At 48.2% G+C, this 9,270-nt stretch overlaps 1 long non-coding RNA gene across 1 annotated transcript; it reads right to left on the bottom strand.

Annotated features, from left to right (window-relative positions):
* Window positions 1-2,538: 2,538 nt before the first annotated feature.
* LOC123154572 (uncharacterized) lies at window positions 2,539-3,896 on the bottom strand. Its single transcript, XR_006476910.1, has 3 exons — window positions 3,614-3,896; window positions 3,425-3,540; window positions 2,539-3,313 (listed from the first exon to the last, which is right to left on the bottom strand). It is a non-coding gene; the product is annotated as an uncharacterized lncRNA (long non-coding RNA).
* Window positions 3,897-9,270: the final 5,374 nt, after the last annotated feature.

The raw sequence follows: 9,270 nt of genomic DNA, 5'->3' as shown, positions 1-9,270 counted from the left end.
TTGTCGGGGAAGAGGCTCCGACTGGGAAGCGGTGACGTGGCGGACGAAGGAGGGTGTGGTTTCGCGGCTGGAGCGGAGAGGTTATGGCGGCCTGGGATTTCGAATGGCGAAAAGGGGGCGATGGGAGGGGGTGAAGCATGACTTAGGGACGCGCTTGTCCAAAATGTAGGGTGTGTTACAAAAGTACCCCCCACCGATTTGAACTAGCTGCCCTTTCGGCTCAGGGTTAGAAGGGGGATTTCGCGTGTCGGGATTTGGCAGCTGTAGGGAGTTTTTGCGTGCATTGTAATTTCAGGATAGCAAGGCGCGGGTTGTGAAGGCGCCAGTTTTGGGAGCACGATATCTGAATTTTTGGGATATAACAAGACGCGGGTTGAATTTTAGGGACAAGCCTAACGTGTAGTAATATTGTACTTGTACGTACCAAATCAATTCACACTTCCCTCAACCAAAAAGAAAACAATAAAAATAAAACTATTCACGCCACACAAAGAGAGAGTCTTGCCCCGTTTTACTATACAAATGCTATTCAAAGCTACTCCCTCCTTTCATCTATATAGTGTCTAATGCGTTTTTCGATGCTAACTTTGACCAAATATTAGAGCAATGATATATGACATGCAACTTACACAAAGCACACTGTTAAATTCGTCTCTGAAAGGTTCTTTCAATGATATAATTTTCACATTGTGCATGTCATGTACTATTAATCTTGTCAATAGTCAAAGGCGATCTTAAAAATCTCATTACGCCCTATATAGATGGAAGGAGGGAGTATGAATCCATGTTATGTCCGATTAAATTTTTTTGCTTGCTGTATAATGCATGTAACCTACTGATACCAATATTTTAGTGTATTCCAAACGTCTATACTACCGCTGCAATTCGAACTAAATTTGAATTCATTTCTCTATTTCAATAAGAATCTACAATCATGATTGTTGCCAACTTCAACCATCATAGTTTCCTTGCTATCCGCCAGATATAAATCGGACGGCCTATAATGCAGGATGGCAGGCACACCATCATCAACAACTCCGTTTTTTTATAAGACTAGTCAGATACCCAGAAGATTAGATAGATTTAATTATAGTCAGGAACCCATATGTTGCTATGGACAATAATTTTTTTACCGAGACATCGATTGAAGCGATGTTATATTGTGACGGATAACTTATCGAGCATGATCAAACATATGGTTTCCACTCAATAAACCCTGTCACCGAAGCCAAACATTTTCTACTCCATCTCCACCTTGCAACTCCCTACTCACATTTCTCTTTGTTCACTATATATTGTGATGGATAACATATCAAGCATGATCAAACATATGGTATCCAGTCAATAAACCCTGTCATCGAAGCCAAACATTTTCTACCCCATCTTCGCCTTGCGACTCCCTACTCACATTTTTCTTTATTCACTCTATCCTGTATCGAGGGGCCAGAGCATGCAACAAACTAAAAATCCATCCGTACGCATGTGGCAACTTGGACTTCATCATTCAGCCCTAGTCCAGTGGGTTCAACCTATCTTATCTGTCAGATGGTCACCAACCTATGTCACACATATCATCTCTCCGTGTGTGTGAGCATTATAAAATGCAACATGTCGTCCATGGCCAAAGGATAATTATGACATCCAAAATAATTTGATGTTGTAACATTTGAAACTGCTTTGCAAGATTTAAAGAAAAAAGATTCATATCACATAATAGTATCTCAAAGATAGCAATCTACAATACTTTAAGCCTGATCAACCAAGACAAAATATTGCTACAATAATTTGCTAAGTATATTAGTCTCAAAGCATATCACAACCAGGAACTGATCAAGAGAACTCACATGAAAAAGGAAACACAAAATAAAAATGCTTAATACAGAACTTGCATGCATAAGAGAGTTATATAAAAGTACATACAAAATGATCAGGGTTCAAAGAAATCATCGTCCTTCCAGCATCGGCCTTGTGAAGTTGCATGGCCTGCGACCGTCACAGCTGATAACTCTAAATTGTGAAAGATGCGACGACTGGGCTCATACCAAATCCCCCAACCTCCAGCACAATACACCCTCCTTCCAGCATCGGCCTTGTGAAGTTGCATGGCCTGCGACCGTCACAGCTGATAACTCTAAATTGTGAAAGATGCAACGACTGGGCTCATACCAAATCTCCCAACCACCAGCACAGTACACCCTTATTTTAGTTGTTTGCTCAAAACATATGTAACAACGATACTAATTCTGGGGTTTTCGCCTCATCCATCTGCTCACCTAAGAGAACATCAGACAATCACTATTTTATACATAACTGTCTGTGATATGTTCAGACAAAGGGGCGAAAGTTGAGCCTGTAGAGAATTTGTAGTATATTTAGACAAAATGAAAAAACAATGAACAATACTTGCAATTTGAACTCAGCAAAGAAACAAAATGTACAGTAAAAGATACTTTGAAATCATGTGTGTGTAGAACGGGTGAATGCACATGTACGCACACACACGCGCGCACACACACAAAATTAGTACTGGACCTCTTGTAACTCAAGGTCTTACAACCCTAGATAACGCACAACATGCACCTGTGGCATTCTTCAACGGGACAACTTGTCTTCTATTGGCAGTTTGGCACCATCGAGGCAAACAAGAATTGTGTGCAAAAAGCTAAGTAATGGCATGGTGCCATGATGTTTGGCTAAATTACAGAGGTTGTCCGTGCAGTCAGAGCAACAGAAAATTGTTCATGGACATACGACCAGTTCTAGATCGATAGTCTTCCCTGAAGCCTGCTCCATGACTAACTTATATATTGAGAGAAATTAGCATGATTTCTTTGAAACAAACTAACACAATAATAGACTTGATGGCCTCACCTTCATCGTCAGTGACACCTCTACAAGGATGCCCTTTTTTTAGATCTAGAGTAGGAAACTACTCCAGAGGATATACAAATTCAGACATCATCAGTGGACAGAGTTTATCCGGGACGTTTGCGATGATCTCCTGGTCGCTGACATTTCTGGTTGCTGAAAAAACTGAGAGTGCTTGTTTAATATCCTTGATCAGGGCATAGCACTGTGATCTGGATTGGTCTCCCACAGCTAGCTCTTTTATGATTGCATGGCAATCCATCTCCAGGATCAAAGGCCCGCTGTAGTATTTTGCAAGAGCCTGCAGTCCGGCGAGGGCAGATTTTGCCTCGGCCTCCTCAACACTTCGACTAGGGGTCAGCATTCTGCATACAGAGACGAAAACGTGGCCCTTGTTGTCCCTGGCAACAACGCCAACCTGCGTGGCTGCCCTCTATCCTGAAATCTGCAAGGAAAAACAAAAATAAAATCAGAGACATATTAGAACGAGATTATCTCGCGAAATATGCACCTAATCTAACAAGAAGTAAACTTAGAAGATCCATCTCACACATACTGATCGTCTTCAATGTTCAATTGTTTAGTTTGGCACTGGGCGCCGCCGGGAACGAGTAGCTCACCACCGTCAAAAATCCTCCACGCCTGCAACACCTGGGCCTACTCATGCTAGTCCTGTAGTTGGAGGTTAAGAACCAGACCAGCACAAAAGGGAATCAACACCAACAGAGAAAACAAAGTAACTTACTATATCGAATAGACTCGGATATGGAAACAACCGTCACTATCATCTCTGTCTCCGGCGGCCTGCACGGCCAGATCTGAAGGAAATACACCGACGAAATCTTGAATCCAAATCCAATTGATTCAGACCCTAATTACATGCACAACTATACAAGGGTAGGGATCCTTGCCCAACTCAAATCCTGCGTTCACCGGGGAAGAGAGGGGAGAAGTCGACGGCGAGAATTTGGGAGGGTACTCGAAGCTCCTGTTTCTTTCGGGAGAGAGGCAGAAACAAGAACACATTGTGCGGGGTGTTGTGTTCTGGATATCTATGGAATTCCATACTACGTGCAGGATGCTTTTGCAAAATGTACAAGTGGGACGCTCGGGGACAGCTCGTGTGAGTTTCAGCCTTATGTTTTCGATCGGACGGTGCAGATGGCGTGAAGGCAGGCACGCCATCACCACCAACTCGCATTTTTATAGGAGTAGAGAGTAGAGATAAAATATATTAAATGTAGTATAACATGTTCATAATTACATCATGTGTATCACCGTTATATATATTCACACATGTGTCGGTTTGAAACACTATGATAAATTTTCAAATATCTGAATTCACTTTTTATAATGAAATATATATGATATCTATTCATCTTTTACACCCACACAATGCTCTTATCTTTATAGCTAGCGCTAACTTTCTCTTGTGCATGCACACGCCCGCATCCCTCTCACCCTCCCTCAGCATTCTCTAGCTCCATCGCGCAAATTCGTCTTTTCACTTTAGGTCGTTCACCCATGGTGTGTGTAGGCCCCCCAGCTCCTTCTTTACGGCACACATTGATCAATATGCCTCTCTATCCAGGTGTGCCTAGCACAAACACAAGCTTCCCCTCTTCTCTTGTCACCGTCCATGCGTCAGTCCCACCACTCTTTTCATCGTTCTCGTACTCGCACACTCCTCCCCCCTCGATATAGTATGCCTCTCTCTCTATCCTTCTCCTCGTGCCTCATTTGCTTCTAACAAACACATGCATGTATACCGATCGATCTCCCAACATATACCTAGATCGACTTTAACTACCCCCCATGGATCGACATACCTCAGAAGTTATGTCTCTCCCTTCTCTAACAAGGGGAGATTGATCTTCCTATGTAGTTACGTCTGCTTACCATAGCCACATCGTCCCCCCTCATCATTCGTGCATGCCTGACCCGCCTCTCACACGCACGTGCACAGACAACAAGCAGCCATCTCCTTTCTTATTGATATTGCGGGCGTGCCCTCCGTTTGTCTAGCAAGCCTATCCCATCATTTGTTAGAAGAAACTCCACTACCACCCCCTCCAACACTCTAGCTCTGTCTCTCTCCCAACCTTATTCCTCTCATGCACATATGCATGGATGTCGATTGATCTCCCTTAATACATGAGGCAGATCGATCTCCTTAATACATGAGGTAGGCCTCTCCTCCACACATATACCAGCCATTGTACCTCTATAGTTAATTGGGCCTCCCTCTTCCCCCACCACACACCGATGGTTGAGCGCTGCAGGTAGGTATCCATGCCACAGAGACAAACTACACATGTCCCATCTCACGTTCCAATAGGCCAGCTACTCTACATCTTTGACGTGGGCACACACAAATTCGATGGCACTCTTTATCGATTGCGCGCGCACACACACACATCATCCCTCTCTTCGATTCTATGGACACCTCAAGATGCATTTGTATGAGTAGTTTATCTTGTGAGAGAAAAGGTTGAATGAGGGAAGGCCTTATTTGCGAACGTGGAGAGACGTGTGTGTATATTTTTGTAGAATTGACATAGTTCCTTTCCTATCCGTTAGATATAAATCCGACGACCTATATTGCAGGATGGCACGCACACCATCATCACCAACTCTGTTTTCTACTCCCTCCGTCCGAAAATACTTGTAATCAAAATGGATAAAAAGAGATGTATCTAAAACTAAAATACGTCTAGATACATTTCCTTTTATCCATTTTGATGACAAGTATTTCCGGACGGAGGGAGTATTTGTCTTTGTAGAGATTTCAACAAGTGACTATGACCGGACCTTACAAACATACTCAAAAAAGTAGTCCATAATTTTGATATTACCCTCTTTTCTTGGCGGTGCAGTGCCATCTGGATACCTCATAAATAAATAAAGTACTACATGATTCTAATATATGATACATGGCACAGGAGTACTAAGTATTATTAATATAGTTTTGCTAGAACTCATCTAGATGAGATATAATTTGGTCTCATTCATCTTTTATAGCCATTGGATGTGATGCTATATAAGATGCATGTGTGCTGACGTGGGTTGTATTTGTTCTTGTGCAACGAGCTGACCACTACATGTCATGTTTGATAGTCTCAAGTCATTAAAAGCATACAAGCCCCACATCTCTGCTTGGTTGATTCCTCTATTTATGTCAAAAAATAAGAAACAACGTGAGAGTTAATGCACCACGCCTATGTGTTTACTATTTGGTTTTCGTAAGATGACTTAATACTCACCTAGACGGAGAGAGTATTCGATTTGACAGCGGGCGGCACAGTTCCCAATATGGCTTTAATGCAGACGAGGGAGGGAGTAGCGGCTCTCGATATGTTGAACGGCCAATGCATCCTCCTTCAATTAATGCATGAGGGAAGTATGGGAGGAGGTCCGGGAAAAGAGGCTGCACGATGTGAATGCAACGCAGTTTGTCCTCATTGCCCTCATATAAAGGCGCCCCTCCATTCCAATGCATCTACCACATCGTACGCACCTAATGTCGTGGTATTCTCACGGGGGGCTGCAAGACGATATATGCCACAAGGTGGCTTCGTGTGAGGGCAAGACTGCTGCCGGAATATCCGGGGACGGGTATGCGAGTAGCACGCGCTAGTTTACCCAGGTTTAGGGCTCTCCGGAGAGATAATACACCTACTCCTGCATGTCTGAGTATATATGTGGGGTGTACATCGGGCAGTACAAGGTGCTCCTGGAGCTGTATCTGAGATCAGTAGCAATGAGAGCTAGCTAGCTAGTGTGGAGTAGCAATGAGAGCTAGCTAGCTAGTGTGGCACATGTGCCTGGCCATGTGTGGCCGTGGGAGTGTGATGCCCATACGTGTGCGTGAGGATGGGTGGATGGCTAGCTATATATAGTGGGAGCTAGCTTAGCATGTAAGCCATGTAGGCATGGTAGCTAGCTAGCTAGTGGCATGGTGGGGTGTCATCCTTGTCCCCTGGGTCACTTCATAAATAGTGCCCAGGGATAAGGGACACTGTACATGATGGCTGGGGGTGTCACGTGAACAGTGCTTGGTACGGCCGTCACGTCCAGCTGCAGTTGACTTCGGGCAGTCGGCCTGGTGGAGGAGTCGGCAGCCAGCAGTCAGCCTGGTGGAGGAGTCAGCAGCCAGCAGTCGGCCTGGTGGAGCAGTCGGCAGCCAGCAGTCGGCCTAGTGGAGCAGTCGGCAGCCAGTAGTCGGCCCGGTGGAGCAGTCGGCAGCCAGCAGTCGGCCTGGTGGAGCAGTCGGCAGCCAGCAGTCGGCTTGGTGGAGGAGTCCGCAGCCAGCAGTCGGCCTGGTGGAGCAGTCCGCAGCCATCAGTCAGCCGCCGGCCAGGTAGTTTGGACTGAGATGCTTTGCTAGCCCCGATGTCTTGAATTCTTGTCTCGCCGTCTTCGGGGTATCCGTGTCCAATTACTCCGACAGTAGCCCCCAATCCTCCGGGCAACTTGGCAAAGTTGGGCGGAGGTTTTTTGGTGAGTGTTCATGGAAATGATCATGAAAAAGATAAAGTTAGTACACGCAGATATATCAAATGTTTGCTTTTAGCATTGCAAGTTTTATGCGGAGGGTGCCGACTCGGTTTTGTTCGAGCCCCCTTCAATCTTTTTCGTGTTCCCTCCGCCTTTTGGCTTGTGCTCTCGCTCGCCGGACAGCCGATCTGCGGTCTGTGGCTGAGAGTGGGCCGCAAAGTGGAGTGTACAGTACTCAGACTCTGGGAGTGGATTTAACCGAGCAGATACTTGTAAAGGAAATGGTCGGGTCGCCCGAAGCGTTTTTCTTCACGGACGTTTTTCGCGTGGGTGGCCTCCAGCGTTCACTCTTGCTAGTCGAACAGCCGTTCTATGATCTGTGACTAAGAGTGGGCCTTTGGTACCGCGCACGGTACTAAGCCATCTGCGGGAACTAACGTCTCCGGCCAAGCGGCCAGCCCCCGAGCCAACTCTGGCTGGCGCCGGGGCGAACAGTGATGCAACTGTAATAAAATGCGGAGACAGCCCCCGAGCATCGCTCGGGGTTATCCGTGATTGCGTGGTGCAAAAAATATGCGGGTGAGGAGCTCACATTCGTTTTTGTGTTGCCGAGGCGGAGTTTGCCGAAGATAGCCGGCACGGCTCAATGCTTGCTGAGCGAGCCGGCGCACCCGCTGGGTGTAGTCTTCGAGCCTTCGGGTGCTCGAAGGTGGGTCCCGGCCTGTCAGGCTCGACCGGCGAGGCGGCGAGGCGTCTTGCAGCGCCCTTTTTTTTCTGCCGGCTGCTGAGAGTCGGACAAAACTCTTCTCTTGTCTGTAATCTTCGCGGGGGCGCGTCAGGGCACCCATTGGGTGTAGCCCCCGAGATTCGGGCCGACTGCTGAGCAGTCGGGCGGGATCTTCCGGCAACTACTTGGTCTTCTTCCACGCGGGGGCGCGTCAGCGCACCCGCTGGGTGTAGCCCCCGAGATTCGGGCCGACTGCTGAGCAGTCGGGCCGGATCTCCCAGCAACTACTTTGTCTTCTTCTTCGCGGGGGTGCGTCAGCGCACCCGCTGGTTGTGTCGTCAGAGCAGGAGGCAGTCGAGCCGGCTTGGCACAGTCGGCAGCGCGGGTCACGTCCGACCGTCCGAGTGGCGAAGCGGGCGGACGGGTTATCCGGACAGGTTTGTCTTTTCTTCTCTTTGTCCATCTGTTGGCAGCGGGCAGCCGGACGTTTCGCCCTTGTGTCCGTGTTGATGGGAGCAGTCGGCCCGCATATCTTTCTTTCTTTCTGCTTTTTTGGGCAGTCGGTCACTCTTTTATTTTTTCTTCAGTACTCGGCTAGGTTGCCAGTCGACATACTTTGTTGACCCAGCAACAGCCGTCCGACTCTTCGCAGCAGCCGACCTCTAACTTCTCTTTCTCTTTCTTTTTTGAGCCGGCCTGACTTTTCTTTTTTCAGCCGGCCTCCCACCTTTTTGCTTTCTATCTTTTCCTTCTCTTCGACTGGCCAGGGAACTCGCAAGACACAGCCGACATAGGCACGGCAAGAGGCAGAGCAGGAGCGCGAGGAGGGGCCGGCCCATGGGGCGGCGAGGCCGGCTGACGGCGAGGCGGCCTCGGGGCAAGCGAGGTCGGCCAGTGCGGGAGCTGGCCCTCAGAAGGGTGAGGCACGCTGGGACGGCCGATTACGACGGGGACCCGGCAGGGCGGGGCGGCGGCCGCGGAGGCGCGCGAGGGAGTCGGCGCGACCAGTCGGAGGCGGCAGCCGGGCACCGGAGCCATGAGGATGGCGGGCCGTCGTCGGAGAGCTCGGACGCAGGCGCGGCAGGGGCCGGCCTACGCGGGGTGGCGAGTAGGTGGAGCGAGGCGGCGCGGGAGGGAGCCGGCGGCCGGCTACGAAGCAAGCGGCCACGGGTGCAACC

The sequence above is a fragment of the Triticum aestivum genome, chromosome 7A (assembly GCF_018294505.1).
Source record: "Triticum aestivum cultivar Chinese Spring chromosome 7A, IWGSC CS RefSeq v2.1, whole genome shotgun sequence".
NCBI lineage: Eukaryota > Viridiplantae > Streptophyta > Magnoliopsida > Poales > Poaceae > Triticum > Triticum aestivum.
Note: the sequence above shows the minus strand (reverse complement) of the source record. Positions and strands in the feature narration are given on the sequence as shown.